This window comes from Notechis scutatus, chromosome Z (genome assembly GCF_049901735.1).
Source record: "Notechis scutatus isolate UNSWTSFEM ecotype Mainland chromosome Z, rNotScu1.2, whole genome shotgun sequence".
Taxonomy (NCBI): domain Eukaryota; kingdom Metazoa; phylum Chordata; class Lepidosauria; order Squamata; family Elapidae; genus Notechis; species Notechis scutatus.
In genome coordinates, this window is record NC_142025.1 from 140,833,837 (window position 1) to 140,854,103 (window position 20,267).

Sequence of the window (20,267 nt, forward strand, 5' to 3'; positions counted from 1 at the left end):
TACCATTTTGGTATACAGCCTCACCATGCACCAACACTTGTTCTTCAAGCTCTTCTGGAAGAGGGAAGGCAGCGTAGTGACTGTTGTCTTGGTGATCCACAGATAAAGGGCATCTACGGAGAACAGACACATCATAGGTCCAGGTAGATGACAATGTTTAAAGAAAGGGAGCTGGAGTATGTCAACTCTTATATGACCTACTGGGATAAGCCCTCATGAAAGGCAATCCTGCAAGCACCCTGGGTTCCATGCCATGTATGGCTTTAAAGATTATGACGAGCACTTTGAATTGCACCCAAAAAGAATAGCAATAGCATTTAGACTTATGTACTGTTTCACAGTGCTTTACAGCCTCACTCTAAGCAGTTTACAGAGTCAGCGTATTGGCCCTAACAATCTGGATCCTCACTTTATCAACCTCGGAAGGATGGAAAGCTGAATCAACCTTGAGCCTGGTGAGGATCAAGCTCCTGGTGGTCAGCAGAATTAGCTTGCCATATTGCATTCTAACCACTATGCCATCATGGCTCTAAGAAACTGGAAGTTGGTGCAATTCTAATAGCAGTGATTATAATACGGGAGAACCATGGAACAGCCAGAACATTCTGGACCAGGGGTCGCCAACCTTTTGGACTTCAGGGACCACCAAACTCAATTTTAAATCCCGCGGACCACTAATATGAATTGGTCCCATATTCCAGAACTGCAGTAGTCACAGGACTGGTCCTATGGTCATCCCGGAGCAGCTGCTCCTCCACCCGGGTGCACTGGCCTGCCATGGACTGGAGAAGCTGCTCCGAGATGACCAAAGGGCCCGTCCTGTGACTACTGCAGCTCTGGAATATGGAACTGACTTTCCCACCAATATCAGCAAGCCACTCCGGAGCGGATTTCCCTCCCCTGCCATTGGTCTTTCCTTCCCGTTCCAGCTCATGTGGCTCTACTCAAAGTTTGCGCTTGGCCGAAGGGTGGGAGCCAGTGGGTGGCCGGGCCATATGGATGGCGCAGCGTGATATTCATGCAGCCTGGATTAATTGCTTCAGGGGGTAGTGCTTTGGGGGGGGACATTTCTCTGTGGACCACCAAAATTTTCTCATGGCCCACCAGTGGTCCCTGGCCCACCGATTGGTGAGCACTGTTCTGGACCACTTAAAGTTTCCAGATGGTCTTTAAGAGCAACTGACTTTCCTTATCAAAAGGTCGCAAAAGTTGATCACATGATCTGGGACACACAGCGACCATCATAAATACAAGGCAGTTGCCAAGCATCCAAATTTTGATCACATAACCACAGCAGTGGCAGATTAAGGCTCACTGGTGCCCTACGCATTGACAAATCTTGGTGCCCTTTGTACATACAAATGAAGCCATATTCTCAACTTTGTGGTTCCCCCTTTGGGCCTGGTGCCCTAAGCACGTACTTAGTCTGCTTAATGATTAATACACTATTGACCATAGGGATGAAGCAAGTTATACGTGTAAAAAATGACCATAAGGCACTTTTTTCAGCACAATTGGTAACTTCAAACGGTTGCTAAACCAATAGTTGTAAGTCAAGGACTACCTGTATGTTCACTGCCTCCTTTTTCTCAACTGATTTAATGCTCAAATACCTACAATGCTCCATAACTACTAACATAATTTTTAATGTACATTTATTAAATTTTACTGCATTTGTTATGGAAAATAGCATGTCTTTAGCGTGAGATTAATACGTTTGTGCTCCCTCTTTCTCAAACTGAATCAATATCAGAGATCTAATTCCAACGTCTTGTACAGTCATGAAGACCTTGTACAAGGGTTAACTTATTCCCTCCACACAAACTACTTTCCTAACAGAGAAATGCCTTTGGCCTCCAATAGGTCAGCACCAAGTTTATCACCAAATCTATCACCACAAAAGCAGCTATGTGTGTGCCGTTTTATTATTGCAGCGATTTTCATGGATTTCTGTCTGATTCACAGCAGTGCAGAAATGGCTACAGCACCTGTGGTCATTTTGAAGGTGGACTGCAACTTTAAGCCTATGAAAATCTGTGGTTCCCCCTTCTGCTCTGTTGAAACATTTCTTAATGCACTCCATCAATAAGGATGATGGAATATCAGTCGGATTGTAAAGTTTAGACTACAGGTGTCCAATCTTTGCAACTTTAAGAGCTGTGGACTTCAACTCCCAGAATTTTCTAGCCAGCATATGCTGACTGGGGAATTCTGGGAGTTGAAGTCCACAAAGCTTAGCATCGCCAACATTGGACACTCCTGGTTTAGAACCAACTTTCTCCAAATTTTGCAGGGGAAAAGGGTAGGAAAAGATGACTAAAATCCAGTTAGGAGAATAAAAAGCTGGCAACAGAAGCTTTCACATTCTGTATTTCTATACTTTTGGGGAATGAGTTTTGAAATGAAACATGATCTGTTTATCAAAGGGGAAAACAGGACCAAGGGCACATTCAGAAGTATAAACTCCTCTTTCCAAAAATAAATGATTGTTTTCATTTTAGGGCATATTCCACAAGAGAAGATTTCATCCTAGTAGATCTTACCTGATGTGGGATCTGTTCTGTGATCACATTCATACCATGCTGTAGTTTGTATGGTTGAGTTCCCAACACGCTGAACCAATTTCAAGGTATATAGCCAGTCACACAGTACATTATGTCCAAACTAAATAAACACATTATATCTTTGGTCAAAAAAGCAGTTGGTCTATCTTGATTTATTTTTTGTTTGTTTAACATTGACATTCAGTAAAGGGAGGCAAGCACCTAAGAAAACATGCCCTTTGTTTCATTGCAAATTTCACCTAGAATCATAACTTAGTCTTCCTCAACAGCAGCAAATCATTTTAGAATAGGATCCATGTTGTTAATGCAATCCTAAGTTGCATTAACAGAGGAATACAATCAAGATCAAGTGAGGTGCCAATACCACTCCATAAAGCCTTAGTAAGATCACACCTAGAGTACTGCATCCAGTTTTGGTCACCACACTATAAAAAGGATGTTGAGACTCTAGAAAGAGTGCAGAGAAGAGCAACCTGGATGATTAGGGGACTGGAGGCTAAAACATATGAAGAACGATAGCAGGAATTGGCTATGTCTAGTTTAATGAAAGGAAGGACTAGGGGCGACATGATAGCAGTGTTCCAATATTTGAAGGGCTGCCACAGAGAGGAAGGGGTCAAGCTATTTTCCAAAGCATCTGAAGGCCAAAAAAGGAATAATGGATGGAAACTGAACAAGGAGAGATTCAACCTAGAAATAAGGAGAAATTTACTAACAGTGATAATAATCAACCAACGGAACAGCTTGCCTTCAGAAATTGTGGGGAGCTTCATCACCGGAGGCTTTCAAGAAGAGACTGGACTACCATCTGTCAGAAATGGTGTAGGGTTTTCTGCTTGGGTGGGGGTGGGGGTGGACTAGATCAGGATCCCCAACCTTTTCGACGCCGCGGCCCGGTTCCGGCGTCAGCTGGGCGCCGTGCCCGGTTCCGGTGTCAGCTGGGCGCCGCGGCCGGTTCCGGCATCAGCTGGGCGCCACCATCTTTTTGACGAAAAATCACTTCGGTGACATCACGGAAGTGATTTTTCATCAAAAAATGGCGGCGCCAGCGCTCTGGTGAGCTTTTGGGTAGAAATGGCTTTCTACCGGAAAAGCTCACCGAAGCGCTAGCGCCGCCATCATTTTTGACGAAAAATTGCTTTTTTTACCAAAAATGATGGCGGCCAGCAACCAGCGGCCCGGTAAGGCTTGTTCCGCGGCCCGGTACCGGTCCGCGGACCAGCGGTTGGGACCCCTGGACTAGATGACCTACAAGGTCCCTTTCAACTCTATTAATCTGAAGCACTTTCAAACAGAATGCTTGGAAACATTTTTGTTTAATAATAAGATATTTTTAATGGTAAGATGTGTCCAAGCAGAGGCTGGACGATCACCTGTGGGAAATGCTTTAATTAAAATTCCTGCATGAAGAATGTGGTTGACTCTAATGTTCTCCCACATCTATATTTCTGCAAAATTACATTTAATTTGTGCTTCGAGGTGTTGTGCAAACATTAACACTAACCCATCACCTTTGAACCTAGCAGGTGTGGTTATGTCCCGATTTATGGAAACTCAGCACAAATAATGGGTTAGGGCAACTGGTAAACAAAACACAGAGTTTATTTAAACCCAGCAGGCAGAAAATTCTGGGATTTTGGCTTGGAGGCCTTTTCACCTCTGTAAATCCAAAAAGTGTTCTGGCTTTTCCCTATTAACTCTGTTATTCTATTATATTCTGTTAAACCAGCCTTGAAATTCCCATCAGCTTCAGCCATCTCTGCATCTCAAGAGAGGCCATAGATGAACATAGATACAAGACCATCGCAGCACAAAAGACCAGCACAAAAGTTTAATTAATGGGAAAAGCAACTCCTGCTAAAAGTTATGTTCCCCAAGGTGGTGCCCTCCAGATGTTTGGCACCAACTTCTATACAAGTAGTCCTTGATCTACGACCACAACTGAACCCCAAATTTCTGTGACTAAGGGAGGCAGTTGTGAGTTGCACCTCACTTTACAAACTTTTTTTGCCATCGTCGTTAAGTGTATTACCGCAGTGGTCGAGTGAACCACATGGTCATTAAGCAAATCTAGCTTCTCCCATTGGCTGGGAAGGTTACAAATGGTGACCACATGAACCAGTAGTGAGATTCAAAAAAAATTACTACTGGTTCTGTGGGCATGGCTTGGCTTGATGGGCATGGCTTGGTGGGCGTGGCAGAAGAAGGATACTGCAAAATCCCATAACTTCCCCGTCCCACTAACCTGCTTTCCAGGTCTGTTCTCCCGTGCAGGGCAACAAAAGAAGACCCAACTGATCATCTGGGATTCAGGAGGCAGAGAATAGATGGGGGTGGGCCCAGTCAGAGATGGTATTTGCCGGTTCTCCAAACTACTCAAAATTTCCGCTACTGGTTCTCCAGAACTGGTCAGAACCTGCTGAATGCCACCTCCGATGTGAGTCCAGGACAGCATAATTGGCATAAATATACACCAGTTGCCAAGTCTGATCACATGACCCTAAGGATGCTGCTGGTCATAAATGTGAAAATGGGTGGTAAGTTAATTTTTTTCAGTGCTGCTGCAGTTTTGAACTCGGACACTAAACGAATAGTTATAAGTCAAGGACTACCTATATTTTGTAGCCAGATGGCTTTCAGAAGCATGCACCTGCACTGTGGTCCCTGTTCAGTGTTTACCCATAACTACAGGTAGTCCTTGACTTAACGACCACAGTTGAGCTCCAAATCTCTGTTGCTGAGTGAAACATTTGTTTGCTCCATTTTACAGCCTTTCTTGCCACAGCTGTTATGTTAGTAACCCGGTTATTAAATGAATTTAGCTTCCCCGTTGGCTTTGTTTGTAAGATGGTTGCAAAAGGTGATCACCAGACCCTGGGACCATCATAAACAGGAACTAGTGGCCAAGCATCCAAATTTTAATCTCATGACTAAAGAGATACTGCAACAGTTGTAAGTGCAAAAAAACGGTCATTAATCACTTTTTTTCACGATGTTGTAACTTAGAACATGAACTAAATGGAACTGTTGTAAGTCTAGAACTACCTGTACAGGTTTCCAGACAATTTATCACCAATTGCCTGCAATCTATTTTCCTTGGCATAAAACCCATTATCCCTAAATGCAGAATCCAAATGGGAAAACCGGATGCCAGAGTAAGCAGCACAACGCCTGCTATAATTAACAGTGTTGGTACATACATTGATATAGAATATAGAATAATAGGATTGAAAGAGACCTTGGAGGTCTTCTAGTCCAGCCCCCTGCACAAAGCAGAGACCCTTTTCCATTCTGGACAAATAGCTGTCCAATCTTTTCTTTAAAAACTTCCAGTGATGGGACACCCACAATTTCTGGAGAGAAGCTGTTCACTGCTTAACCTGTACTGCAAGTTCTTGAATAGCGTGAATTAAGAATCCCATCAAGGGTTTGTATCATAGGTTAGTTCCCACTTACTGACTGCAGTTGAGAGCAACAACTCCATCACTAAATGAGGAAAGGGAGATGTCATGAGTAATTTACATCAGTTTCACTGCAGTTGTTAAGCACATCAACGTTAAGCGTGATGTCAGGTAACTGTGACTTCCAGACAGCTTCCCCATTGACTATGCTTGTCGGGAGGGAGAGAAGGGGGAAGGTGGGAAGGGAGGAAACAGGCAGGAAAGAAAGAAAGAAAGAAAGAAAGAAAGAAAGAAAGAAAGAAAGAAAGAAAGAAAGAAAGAAAGAAAGAAAGAAAGAAAGAAAGAAAGAAAGAAAGAGGCAGGAAGGAGGGAAGGAAGGAAGGAAGGAAAGGCAGGCAGACAAGAAGGAAGGAAGGAAAATAAGAAAGAAAGAAAGAAAGAAAGAAAGAAAGAAAGAAAGAAAGAAAGAAAGAAAGAAAGAAAGAAAGAAAGAAAGAAAGAAAGAAAGAAAGAAAGAAAGAAAACCAAATAATGTACATTCCACTGGCTTCTATCAGTGTCATCCAATCAGTTAATTTTCTGCTGGCTCAGCAAGATTAGATCCTGGGCAAATAATCTTATGCAAGGCCAGGTCCAAAGAGCAGAGCTAAATGATCCTCAGGCCTTTTCATTCTGCATTGCATGTAGCCTCTTTCCAGTTGTAGCTATGTGTCACTATTCAACAAGGCTGGATTAGGAACATGTTTCTTTTACCCCTCTGCCATTTTAGCCTCCATCCTCCTTGGGTGAATGGCTTCTCGACTTCTCAACATACAACCAACATTGGGACCGGAAAATTCATTAAATGGTGTAGTTGTTAATTGAGACATCAAGTGACATCATTGCAACCTTTCCTTCACATAGATTTTGTGACTTCGGGACATCCCAAGTGTTGTAAATGTGATCTGGTTGCTAAGCACCTGGATTGGGATCGTGTGACTGTGGGGATACTGGACTGGACGTAACTGTGAGGACCATGGCCATTAAATAAATGATTGTAAGTCATGGACTACTTGTAGAGGCTTTGAGGTCCAAATGTTTCCAAGTGCACCATCGTGCCTACCGTCCCTGTCCTATTGTCCCCATTTATTCATACCTATGTCCTGTATTCTTACTCATGTTTATACTTATATCTATTATCTTGTAAGCGATTGACAAATCAAATCAAATAAATAAATAAATAAATAAAAATAAAGTACTGGAGCCATAAGTGCTACTCCACATCTAAATTGAGAAGCAGGGTCAGACTGACCCGGAAGCCTTACTATTGGAGAATGATGTAGTTTGTGCGCACAAAAGCAATTTGGCTTTCTATTATTTACTTGTGGCCATTAAAAAAAATCTCGGCTACTAGTACAGGTAGTCCTCAATTTACAACAGTTGTTCCAGGTTGCTGAATAACTGGCACTGAAAAAATGACCATTTTTCACCCTTATGACCATTGCAGCATCCCCAGGGTCATGTGATTTACATTCAGATGCTTGACAACTGACTTACATTTATGACGGTTACAGTGTCCTGGAGTCATTTGATCGCCTTTTGCAAACTTCTGACAAGCAAAGTCAATGGGGAAACCAGATTTACCTAACAAGTGTGTTAACAACTGGGGTGATTCACTTAACAAATGTGGCAAGAAAAGTCGTAAAATGGAGCAAAATTGACTTAGCAATTTTCTCACTTAACAACATACATTTTGGGTGCAATTGTAGTCGTAAGTTGAGGACCATCTGTAAAGGAGAATATTTGTAGCTCAGAGTTGAAATGTGAGGTCCTTGGTGCCCTGTTGAGCTTGGTTGTTTTTTGCAGGCATTTTATTATCCAAACTTGGTAATATCATGATAATATTATTTAATTTGGGGAATGAAAGGTCTGCGGAAAAAACAATTAAGCTCAGAGAGCACCAAGGTCCCCTAATTTCCAGATTGTACTATAGTTTTTAATAATGGCAAGGGGCAGGAAGTGATCCATGCCTTTAAAAAGCTTGTGGATTCCTGCTGTTAAATTCAACAGGCCCAGAAAGTGGTGAATCTTAATTGGTGGCCCCTGGCAAAACATGTTTTGGCCTCTCTAGACAATACTGCCACAGTGGTTGGCACATGGCACTCTTTACAAGGCTGGTTTTCTGTGCAAGAAAATAAGTGGTATTATATCTACCATCAACTGCAAAACCAGAAGACTTTAATCAGCACGACAGTATTACCTTTAATCTTTAATCAGCATGACAGTGTTACCTTTAATCTTTAATCTTAGTCAAATGTACCTCTGGACTGTTGGTCGGTTTATGATAAGGAATCTCTTTTTTCCTTTCGGCAGCAACTTCCAAAATCCCAGAATCGATCGAACAAAAATATAGATTTTTAAAAAAACAATGAGAACAACAACAAAAACCTCTTTAAAGAGTTTTAATATGGTCCTTCTTTTTTGTCCATTATCCCTTACTTATTGCTGCAGTGAGAAATTGGAAGAGGGAAGGAGGAAAGATGAAGAGAACCACATTCAAAATCCTCACATCATCAGGAAGTGCTCCATGTCATGGCTCAAACTAACCTATCTGACAGAGGTGTTGTAAAGATGGCAAAAATGAGACCCTGACTTTGAGGGGTCCTTGGTGCTCTCAAAGCTTGGTTGTTTTCTTGCAGACATTTCATTACCAAACTAAGTAACATTATCAGGGCTAGTGGGGAATGGGGTTTGCTTTCAGTTTATATTCTAGTGACTTGCTTTGTCAGTGTTAATGGGAGTGGTCTTGGGGAGTATTCTTAGTTTGGCAGTTCCTTGATTGGGGTATTGTTTACTTCTTAATTATTGGTCTGATGTTAATCTAGGTGTTAATCTATACTTGATTACTTTTTCAGTCTTTTTGTTCCTTTTTGGGGGGGCTTGTTTATTGTTCCTTTTGCACAATATATAGATGTTGTTTACGTCTCTTTGTCCATTAATGGACAATGTGTCGGACTGCCAGGTTTCTGGGAATTTCCTAGCATTTTTGGATTTGACTTATTCTAGGATGGTCACAATTTCCCAGTCAAAAGTAGGAACTGGGCATGGCTAGTTTAGTGAAGAGAAGGACTAGGGGAGACATGATAGTGGTCTTCCAATATTTGAGGGGCTGCCACAGGGAGGAAGGGGTCAAGCTATTTTCTAAAGTGCCTGTAGGCCAGACAAGGAATAATGGATGGAAACTGAACAAGGAGAGATTTAACCTGGAAATAAAGAGAAACTTTCTGACAGTGAGAACAATCAACCAATGGAACAGAAGTTGCCCTCGGAAGTTGTGGGAGCGCCATCACTTGAAACTTTCAAGAGGAGATTGGACTGCCATTTGTCAGAAATGGTGTAGGGTCTCCTGCTTGGGTGGGGGGGTTGGACGAGATGACCTACAAGGTCCCTTCCAACTGTGTTAATTTGAATGAATCTGAAAGTCTGTCCACATGTTGTGAAATTAAAAAAAAATCTTGTGTCTTCTGACACAAGACCCTCCAAGATCACTCTCACTGACACTGAAGGCAAGCCACTAAAACACTGACTGAGAGCAAACCCCATTCCTTACTGGCACTGATGATACTACTCTGTTTGGGTAAGGAAATGTCTGCAACCAAACAATCAAGTTCAGAGAGCATCAAGAGACCCTTAATTTCAATCCGGAGCTACAAATTATTTTCCTTTAGTAAGACCCCACCAACTCCTTTTCGCCCCCTAGTGGCCGCCTCCGTTATAGCTGGTAAACCCCAAATATAAGAAATTAATCCAATTTTTGTTTTCTTTTTTTGCAATCCGGACCGAGACAGAGTGGCGGACCTAAGGGCGGCTGGTCAAGGAAAGGGGTCAATGCTCAGAGCGGTTGTATCCCACCAATGCCGGGGAAGGGAGGGAGTTTGTTCCGAGCTGAACTCCAACTGATGGGCGGGGAACTGATCAGTTAAAGAGGCAGGCAGCGCTCGCCGGGAAGCAGCTGGGAGAGGGAGCTTTTGCAGAGAAGTCTTTGCAGAGAAATCGGACGATCCGCGGTGGGTTGCAGGTGCGTATGCGGCGGAAAACGGCGGCCGGGCCGAAGGTCGTGCAGAGCAACTGCCTTCCGTCTCTGCGCATGCAGAGCGCCTCTCCGTCTCGATCGCAGCCAGTTTGGGGAGCTGGGTGTCGTTCTCAACATTGGAGACTTTCAAACCCGATGGCCCTCGCGCCTCCACCCGCTTCCCGGCATCTCTTGGCAAAAGATGCAGCCCGGAATATACGAAGCGCCCCGGACAGAAAGTCCGAGCAGAGCTATTCCCCTCGGCCGCGCCGAACGACTTCGCTGGGTTCAATTCTAAACCAACCTTCCTTTTTCTTTTGAAAACTTCTCTCCTCCCGCCGCCCGCCAGGCACTCTCTGGAGGGGCGAGTTACACTGCCCATCATCCCCGGCCGCCAAGGGTAGCGGGTGATTGGGAGCTACTGAATCCTGAACCCCGGGATGCGCCTGGCTGATCGGGAGTAAAGGTAGCATTTTGGGGGCTCTTAAGCTGGTTTCCTGTTCTTTGGCATGTTGAAAGGCGTTCCCCCGCCCCCCCATCGAAATATTATACCGTCTTCCCCAGTTTAGGGCGTTATGATTATCCGCATTCTCTCAGTCCATAAATCAGAGTTTGCACCGCGATGGAAGAAAGAATTCCATTTCCTAATTTGGAGAAAAGGCTTTGTTAGGACAAATAACAGACTGCAAGGTGTTATTCTGCTCTGTTGGATAAGCCCTTTGGCTTGGCTTTCTGGAGGGCAGTCATTTACCAAGGAAAAGTTTGGGATGCAGTGTTTCTTTGCAGGTGGCCACATTTTTTGGGGGGGAGGAGTAGAAGGGAAAAGAACCCTTGTTTTGGCTTAACATGCAAAACCACTCGGACCGAATTAGTATTGGATGAGGGACCACCAGGAAATGCCACAAAGGTGGGTTGCGCTGTGATCCAAGAGGAAATCAGTGGCAAATGATGGCTATGAAAAAACAGCTTGGTATTTGGTTATCATCTCCTCTCCCTGCCTTCCATCTCAAGAGAAATTGTGCTGTACCTTCACACCCTCTTCCTAGGTGATTTCACTCCAGGATCTTCCTAGCATCACCCAGAGCCATCCCTGCAGTGATATACGGGTCATCCTCGACTTACAATCATTCATTTAATGACCGTTCAAAGTTACAAGGGCACTGGAAAAAAATGGCTTATGACGGTTTTTCCACACTAATGACCTTTGCAGCATCCCCACAGTCCTGTGCTCAAAACTCCGGCAAAGCTGATTTCATAATTATGACCGTTGCTGTGTCTCGGGTTTATGTGATCCCTTTTTGCGACCTTTTGACAAGTAAAAATTAATGGGGAAGCCAGGATCACTTAACAGTTGTTTTATTAACAACTGCAATGACTCACTTAACAATTGCAGCAACAATAGGGAAAAGTCACTTAACAGCTGTCCCTCTCAGTAACAGAAATGTTGGGCTCAGTTTTGGTCATAAGATGAGGATTATCTCTAAAGCCTCTCTCCACATTGCTGTCATACTTTGGCCCAATCATGGGGCTCTGAAGATACTGTTTAAAATGCTCTGAATCTGCAATAGCTGTGCCTCTCTGCACATGTTCCCGCCGGCCTTTGTGGTTCTCTGTAGTGCCCAACCCTTGGCATCGTACGGGAGATGCAATCTGGCCAGCACAGAAATCAAATTGCACAATTGTTTCCCTGTGATTGATTACCTCCATTCAGCTGCTGCATTCAAGAAGGGACATTGGTCAGTTCAATTTTTTTGCAGAGTCACACACAGAATAAAGTGCAGTCCTTGACTTATGACGTGCAATGGAGCCCAAACCTTTTTGTTGTTGAGTGAGACATTTGTTAAGTGAGTTTTGCTCCATTTTACAACCTTTCGTACTACTGTTGTTAAGCAAAACACTGCAGTTGATAAGTTAGTAACCCAGCTGTTAAGAAAATCTTGCTTTCCTATTGACTCTGCTTGCCGGAAGGTCACAAAAGTGGATCACAGGACCCCGAGACCCTGAATATGGTCATACATAGGAACCAGTTGCCAAGCATCTGAATTCTCATCATGGGGATTTTGCAAAGGTTGTAACTATGAAAAACAGTTATAAGTCACATTTTTCAGAGCCGTTATAACTTTGAATGATCGCTAAACAAATTGTCGTAAGATGAGGACTACCTGTACAGAATAATAGAGTTGCAAAAGACTTTGGAGGTCTTCTAGTCCAACCCATTGTTCTCAACTGATTGCTAGTTTTAGATCTTTTTCATCTCTACTATTGCAAAACTGCTTTTCTCTGTCCCATTGACAGAGGTTTCCATTGGATTTCCCAAAAAAGGGAAATTGTGTTTCTCTTCACTTGGGACCATTCCATTATTTTCAGCTTCCTTTCTAACATTCCAAGATAATTCAGAATGTGATGTCTATCATCTAGGACAGGGGTCACCAATCTTTTGGACCTCAGGGACCACCAAACTCATAATTTTAGATCCCAGGGACCACTAATCGGTTCTGTGGGTATGGCCTAATTTGTGGGTGTGGCTTGGTGGTCATGTGACTGGCTGGGCATGGCTTGTATGTAAATATTATAAATATTTATATGAATATTGAATTTTTTATAAAAAAAGAGCAACTTTTACCCAAAATCAGGCAAAGCAGGCAGGCAGATTGAGTTGCTCACAGAATCACAGATTCATTCAGAAATCTATCTATCTGCCATTGGCTAGCTCAGTCTGTCACATAAAATTTGCTTGCAAGCAAACTCACAAAATTAACTCACAACACACCATGTATGTAAATATTGATTTTTTTTTAATAAAAAAAGCAATTTTTACCCAAAGTCAGGCAAAGCAGGCAGATTGAGTTGCTCACAGAATCATTCAGTGATCCATCTATCTGCCATCGGCGAGCTCAGTCTCTCAAATTTGCTTGCCATGAGTCTGCACTGAATTTGCTTGCAAGCAAACCTTCAATCCTAAGGGAAGCAAAGCCGAAGATCTAAAGACTAGCTAGAAAGCAAGAAATCCAACCACTTCCTGCTTCCTAGCTAATCTAAATCTCCTGGCACAGCAGAACAGATGATGGTCGGAAAAAGGAAAAACAGCAATTTTTGCAGGCAAGTTTGCCGGGTAAGGAGTGAGTGGGTGGGGAGCGTTCCTGTGGGCCATGTGGGCGGCGCAGCCTTGTGTTTCTGCACAGCCTGGATTAATTGCTTTGTGGGGGTGCTCTGGGGGTGAGATTTCTCTGCAGCCCACCAAAATTTTCTCAAGGCCCACCAGTGGGCCATGGCCCACTGGTTGGTGACCGCTGATCTAGGAGCCTCTGTGGTACAGTGGTTAGAGTGTAGTACTGCAAGCTACTTCTGCAGCCAGCTACCTACAATTTGGCAGTTCAAATCCCACCAGGTTCAAGGTTGACTCATCCTTCCATCCTTCCGAGGTGGGTAACATGAGGACCCAAATTGTTGGGGGCAATATGCTGACTCTCTAAACCGCTTAGAGAGGGCTTTAAAGCACTGTGAAGGGGTATATAAGTCTAAGTGCTATTGCTATCTATATCGGGGGCGTCAAACTTGATTTCCTTGAGGGCCACATCAGGATTGTGTTTGACGTGGGCCAAGGCCTTCACAAGCTCCGTTTTCACTGGCAGAGGCACTGTGGGCTGGTCCGCTGTTTCCAGGGTGGCCCTGCAGGCCAAACCTAATCACCCTGCAGGCCAGAACCAGCCTTGCAGGCCTTGAGCTTGACAGCCCTGAACTAGAGCATTGTTATCCTGCCCGGTTTCATGTAGTTCTCGACTTCCAGTTATTCATTTATTGACTCTCTGAAGTTAGAACGATACTTAAAAAAAAAAAAGACTTCCACTTAACGATGGTCACAGCGTTCCCCTGGGCACCTGCTCAAAATCAGGTTGCCTGGCAACCGACATCTGTTTGTGACAGTTGCAGTATCCAGGGTCACGTGACTGCCCAACAAGCTTCTGGTAAGCAAAGTCAATGGGTAGAAACTACCATGTTTCTCACATAATAAGGCCGGGCCTTATTTTTTTTGACCCCGAAAACGGCTAGGACGTCTTTTCGGGGGTGACTTAATTCTCCCCTTGCATCCTCGGGTGGGTGGGCGGGCGGCGACAGCTTGGATATTCGGGAGACCTTCGGGTTCGGGCCACCTTCTCCCTTGCTGCCGCGGCGTTTGGCGCAGCCACGTGCGGCCAGTCAGGGCTCCTCCCTGCAACCGGAGCCCTGAGGAGACACTTGGCTTCTGGCGCTCCCGTCTTCCCTTTGCTTTCGAAGGTAAAGCGAATTATTTTACAAAGCCTCCCCTGCCCGAGAGGGCAGCCCAACCCCACTTGGGGAGGCTAATCTCCCGGGCCTCTTCCATTCCTCCCCGACCTCCCTACGCTGTGCGCCTCTGACGCACCGCTCCCTTCAGCCCAGCGAGCTCTTCCACCTCAAAGAAAGGCCAGGCGGGCGGCTGCGGGCAGCAGCAGCGGGTCTGAGCCGCCGCAGCGGAAACAGCCACCACCCGTAGCCCGACGCGGGAGAACGAGCGAGGTTAGCGCCCGCCAGCCCGGGCGAGATTTGGGAACGAGGGGCAGGAGGAGGCACGCACACACCCGCGGCTCACTTTCCCAGCTTTGCCCAGCCCTTGCGGCCCTGGCGGGCAGCGAGCGCCTCCCCGCCGGACCCTCTGCTCATCCAGGCCAGAGCCATAAGGGTTCTATTCTTCTTTACCTAAGAGACAGAACTGAGCTGGAAAGGACCTTAAAGATCTTCTAGTCCAGCCCCATGCTCAAGCAGGAGACCCTATACAATTTGAGACAAGTGGCTGTGGGTCCAAATCTTTTAAAAAACTTCCAGGGATGAGGCACTCACAACTTCTGAAGGCAAGCCATACCACCGGTTAATTGTTCTCACTGTGAGGAAGTTTCTCCTCAATTCTAGGTTACTTCTCTTCTTGATTAGTTTCCAATCATTGTTTCTTGGTGCTTTGCAGAATAATTTGACCCCCTCTTCTTTATGGCAGCTCCCCAAATGCTGGAATACTGGTATCACGTCCCCTCTAGTCCTTTTTTTCTCTAGACTAGCCAAACCCAAATCCTGCAATTGTTCTTCATATGTTTTACTCCCTGGGCTTTTAATATCCTAATTGCTCTTCTCTGCACATTTTTTACAAAATCTCAAACATCTTTTTTTTGTAATGTGGTGACTATGCTGGCTGGGGGATTCTGGGAATTGAAGTCCAGAAGTGTTAAAGTGGCCAAGGTTGGAAAACCCTGCTGTAGTGGATCCTTGAAAGAAATTGACAGCTTGTCTGCCTACGTAAGCTTGTCTGCGTACCTCCAAATTTTGAATGTTCCACGCCTGGTTCCCTGTTTTATGACAGCAACAGTGAAAGCTGGAACTCCCTCTGAGAGTAAAAGAGTGTGCGTATAATATGTGCACTGGCCTTTCTTCCATAGCACCCAGCCAAATAGCTTGGAAGATATAAATGTCAGGTGACGTGGGGGAGAGAGAGAGAGGGAGGGAGCTGACTTGTATATTTTCACATTGTGCAAACTGTTGAAAGAGGTGATGAAATGGGCAGGATTAGGCCAAAGATCCTGGTTGCAAATCTTCTAATGCTGGACTTTTTTGACACTGTCTTTCCCAGTGTGCAATTCTGCAAATCTCCATTCCACGTGCTCAGTGCTGCTTTCCGCGGCATTGATTATTTTATTGATTATGGGGCATCAAAAGTCATTTTCAACTCCCAAGTGGCCACCTGCTAGGTAGGTTTTCTCCTTCAAGATCCTAACCTAGTCTTTCCCTTCTTCCAATGCGTGCGTGTGTGTCCACATTGCCATCACAACTGAGTCCTTCCAACAAGTAGATGTGGGTCATATACCATCTTGTCCTCCTCCTTTCCAACTTTCCCATCCTTAGAATTTTTTTTCCAGATGTTCTCCATCCATGTGGTTTTCTTGATAAAAAATATTGAGAATATTATTAAGGAACAATTAAAAAAAATACAGGTTTTTTTTTTTTAGGAAAAAGTGTCCTATTGAAAATCAGCATTTTTATCACCAATTTTTGGCCTTTGATCTGAGGTATTTGGGCAGGTGAAAAGCCTTGGGGAGATCAGATAGGGTTGATCCACACCAATGCAGGTAGTCCTTGACTTAACAATGACAACTGAGCCCAAAATTTCTTTTGCAAAGCAAGACAGTTCTTAAGTAAGTCTTGCCTCATTTTGCAATCTTCTTTGCCATAGTTGTTAAGTGAATCACTGCATTTGTTAAGTGAATCTGGGCCCCCGTTGACTGCTTGTCAGAAGGTCGCAAAAGGGGATCACATGATCCCAAGACACTGCAACCGTTGTAAATACAGGCCAGTTGCCAAACATCTGAATTTTCATTGCATGACCCATGGGGATGATGCAATGGTTGTAAGTGTGGAAAACGGTCATAAGTCACTTTTTTCGGTGCTGTTGTAATTCACTAAATGAATGCTTGTAAGTTGAGGACTTTGTAGGAATGATTCTTAATTACAGGTAGTCCTCAACTTACAGCCACAATTGAGCTCAAAATTTCTGTTGTTAAGTGAGACTTTTGTTAAGTGGATTTTGCCCCATGTTATGACCTTTCTTGCCACAATTATTAAGTGAATCACTGCAGTTGATATGTTAGTAACCTGGCTGTTAAGCGAGTCTGAAGGTGATCACGTGGCCTTGGGACACTGCAATGATCATAAATATGAACCAATTGCCAAGCGCCTGAATTTGATCACATGATTATGGAGATGCTGCAAAGATCATAACTGTGAAAAAAGGTTGTAAGTCACTTTTCCACTGCTGTTGTAACTTTGAACAATCGCTAAATGAATTTTTGTAAGTTGAGGACTACCTATCTTTTAATTCTAATACAACGGTTTTTAATTTTAATTTTTCATTCAACTTAGTAAGAAATAATTTCTGAAGGGTCAAGAAAATTTGCTTTGCTGAGAAGGGTGGCTGTGTAATTAATGAATTAATTAATGAATCAATAAAAATACAGGAGCTGGTTACCCCTGGCTTCTCCTGCGTAGTGTAAATCGATGCTACTGTCAGTAAAGTGATCATTTGTCTCCCAGCATCTTCCTAAATCGGGATGGGATGGCTTAGTGGCTAAGATGCTGAGCTTGTCAATCAGAAAGGTTGGTAGTTCGGCGGTTCGAATCCCTAACACCATGTAATGGAGTGAGCTCCCGTTACTTGTCCCAGCTTCTGCCAACCTAGCAGTTCAAAACCATGTAAAAATGCAAGTAAGAAAAATAGGGACCATTTGGTGGGAAGGTAACAGTGTTTTGTGTGCCTTCGGTGTTTAGTCATGCTGGCCACATGACTACAGAGATGTCTTCGGACAGCGCTGACTCTTTGGCTTTGTAATGGAGATGAGCACCGCCCCTAGATGACTAGCATGTATGTGCAAGGGGAACCTTTACCTTATCTTCCTAAATCAGGGGTCCCTAACCCTTAGTCCATGCATCCTTACCAGTTCGTGGCCCATTTGAAACTTGGCCATGCAAGCAGTGGGCGAGTTGACAGAGCTCCATATGCACATTCATGGATTTAAGTTGTGTGCACAAAACCATCCTCTCCCCTTTGATGCCGCCACCCACTGCTGTCACTGTTGATCCCCAGAGCTGGAAAAATTGGGGACCACTTTCCTAAATAGCTGCTGCTGCCCAATATAAGTGCCTGCTTGCTCTAATTGTATGGCTGGAATAGCTTTGACGCCTTGGGTGACCCCTCTGGGAGTATGCAGGGAGTATACGATGACAACTGAGTCCCAAAATGTCTGTTGTTAAATAAGGCAGTTGTTAAGTGAGCCGTGTCCCACTTTACAAGCTTTTTTTGGCTATCACCACAGTTGTTATGCAAATCCTACAGCTGTTAAGAGGATCCAGCTTCCCTCATTCGCTTTTCTTGCCAGAAGCTTCCTACGGTTGCGAATGACAAACTCAGAACCCCAGCATGCTGCAACCATCATAAATACACGCCGGAGGCCAAATACCTGAAGTTTGATCATGTGAGCATGCTGCAATGGTCAAAAGTGTGAGAACTGCTCATAAGTCATTTTTTTTCCCTAGTGCTGTTGCACCTTTGATCATTAAAGGAACAGTTTTAAGTTGAGAAGTACCTGTATAGACTTGTGTGCATTCTTGGCTGGTTCCCTCCCAAGAACATCCTTCTTCCCCTGCCCCATCCAGAATGAAGCAACTTGGTTTTGTTTCATCTTCTGTGCAATTCTGCAATAATTCCCACAAGTGAGGGAAAGAGGAGGAGGATGGGGGCGTGTTGTCTTTCAAAACAAAGGCTTCTGCAGCAAGGAGATAGCTTTGTTTAGCATTGGTTAACATGGTTCTCCAATCAAAAAACGAGGTAAGGTAGGTGTGGAAATATTTGTTTCTGCAACCCTTGCCAACTTCTCTTAACCTCTGCATTTGTTTTCAAGGAACAAACATTCTTATACCAATAGCAGGCAATTATTTAGATTAGAGGCAGTTCTGTAAATATGAGCCAGCTGTCAAGAATTTTGATCACATGACCATGCTGATGCTGCAATGATTGTATTTTTTTTTTTAGAATAACAGAATTGGAAGGGACCTTGGAGGTCTTCTAGTCCAACCCCCTGCTCAAGCAAGAGACCTTATACTATTCCAAGTGTTGTTCAGTCTCTCCTCTCCTCTTCTCCTCTTCTCATCTCTTCTCTTCTCCATCGCCTCCAGTGATGGACCACTCACAACTTCATTCCAACAATCCACAAGGCGTTCCAACAACAAGAAGTTTTTCCATTAATTAATTGTTCTGTGAGGAAATATCTCTTTAATTCTAGGTTGGTTCTCTCCTTGCCTAGTTTCCATAATTTGTTTGTTCCCTTGCCTTCAGGTGCTTTGGAAAATAGGTTGAATAGATCTGGATGGTTCCTGAGTAGATCTGATCGGATTCAGTGGCGTTGTAACTTTGAACGGTCACGAAACAAATGCTTGTAAGTCAAAGACTGACTTTTAGATTATGCCTCACTGATTTGGAGGGTACACAATACTAAAAAGTCTTGCAAGAGAGCCAATTGGTGGTAGTAGTTAAAGGGTAAAATTAGCAGCAGGGAGGCCCACCATTCTCTCCCAGGCCAACCTACCTCACAAGGTTGTTGTGGAGAAAAGCAGAAGGTTTGAGTGCTGTTCATTGGCTTGAGTTCCTCAATGAAAGGAAAGAAATATTTAAATCTGGAATTATAAAACATTCAGAAACCAGACAAACTTATGTTAAAAAGAGAATAAAAACGATCATTGGAGCAAAGGTTTGAACAGTTTGCATTGGTGGTTAAAGGTTGCTTGGGAGGATTGAATTTTCTAAAGCTTCTTTTAAAAGCCGGTGTGGAGGATGGGTCTTCAAGGTCAGCAATGAGGATGCGGAAGCCCATCTGCAGGAAGAGGGGCCTCCTGGGAGGGTCTTGGGAATAACAGCCGTACAGGAAGAGTGATTTTCTTTCAGTTGTACATTCCATAACAGCTGCATTTCTTAAGAACTTCAGCTTAACTCTTGTTCAATTGCATTATTTAAAGCAAATTCCTATATTTGTGTATCAGAGTGAGATCAAAAGTTCGCCCTGTTTGGAAGTTTAGAGAATCAGTGCAGAGTGTGAGAATAGGGATAAGGATAAGATAGAACAGAACAGAACAGAACAGAATAACAGAGTTGGAAGGGACCTTGGAGGTCTTCTAGTCCAACCCCCTGCTTAGGCAGGAAACCTTATACCATTTCAGACAAATAGGTTATCCAATCTCTTCTTAAAAATCTCTAGTATTGGAGCACCTGCAACTTCTGGAGGCAAGTTGTTCCACTGACTAACTGTTCTAACTGTCAGGAAATTCCTCCTTAGTTCTCGGTTGCTTCTCTCCTTGATTAGTTTCCATCCAGGTTGCTTCTTGTCCTACCCTCAGGTGCTTTGGAAAATAGCTTGACTCCCTCTTCTTTGTGGGCAGCCCCTGAGATATTGGAAGACTGCTATCATGTCTCCCCTAGTCCTTCTTTTCATTAAACTAGACATACCCAATTCTAGCAACCGTTCTTCATATGTTTTGGTCTCCAGCCCCACAATTACATTTTTACTGCCCTCTTCTCTGCACTCTTTCCAACTCCTTTTTCATATTGTGGTGACCAAAATTGGATGCAGTATTCCAAGTGTGGTCTTTCCAATCCCCGTGAATGGGCTTTGGTGTAACTCGCTGGATTTGGTATATCTTTCT

The 20,267-nt window shown here is 43.9% G+C and overlaps 1 protein-coding gene across 1 annotated transcript in view; it reads left to right on the forward strand.

Annotated features, from left to right (window-relative positions):
- Nucleotides 1-9,968: 9,968 nt before the first annotated feature.
- HSD3B7 (hydroxy-delta-5-steroid dehydrogenase, 3 beta- and steroid delta-isomerase 7) overlaps nucleotides 9,969-20,267 on the forward strand; it is a 72,892-nt gene continuing 62,593 nt past the window's right edge. Inside the window, exon 1 of the mRNA XM_026683496.2 lies at nucleotides 9,969-10,022. The gene's annotated coding sequence lies outside the window, so the exon portion shown is untranslated. The remainder of the gene's footprint in view (nucleotides 10,023-20,267) is intronic.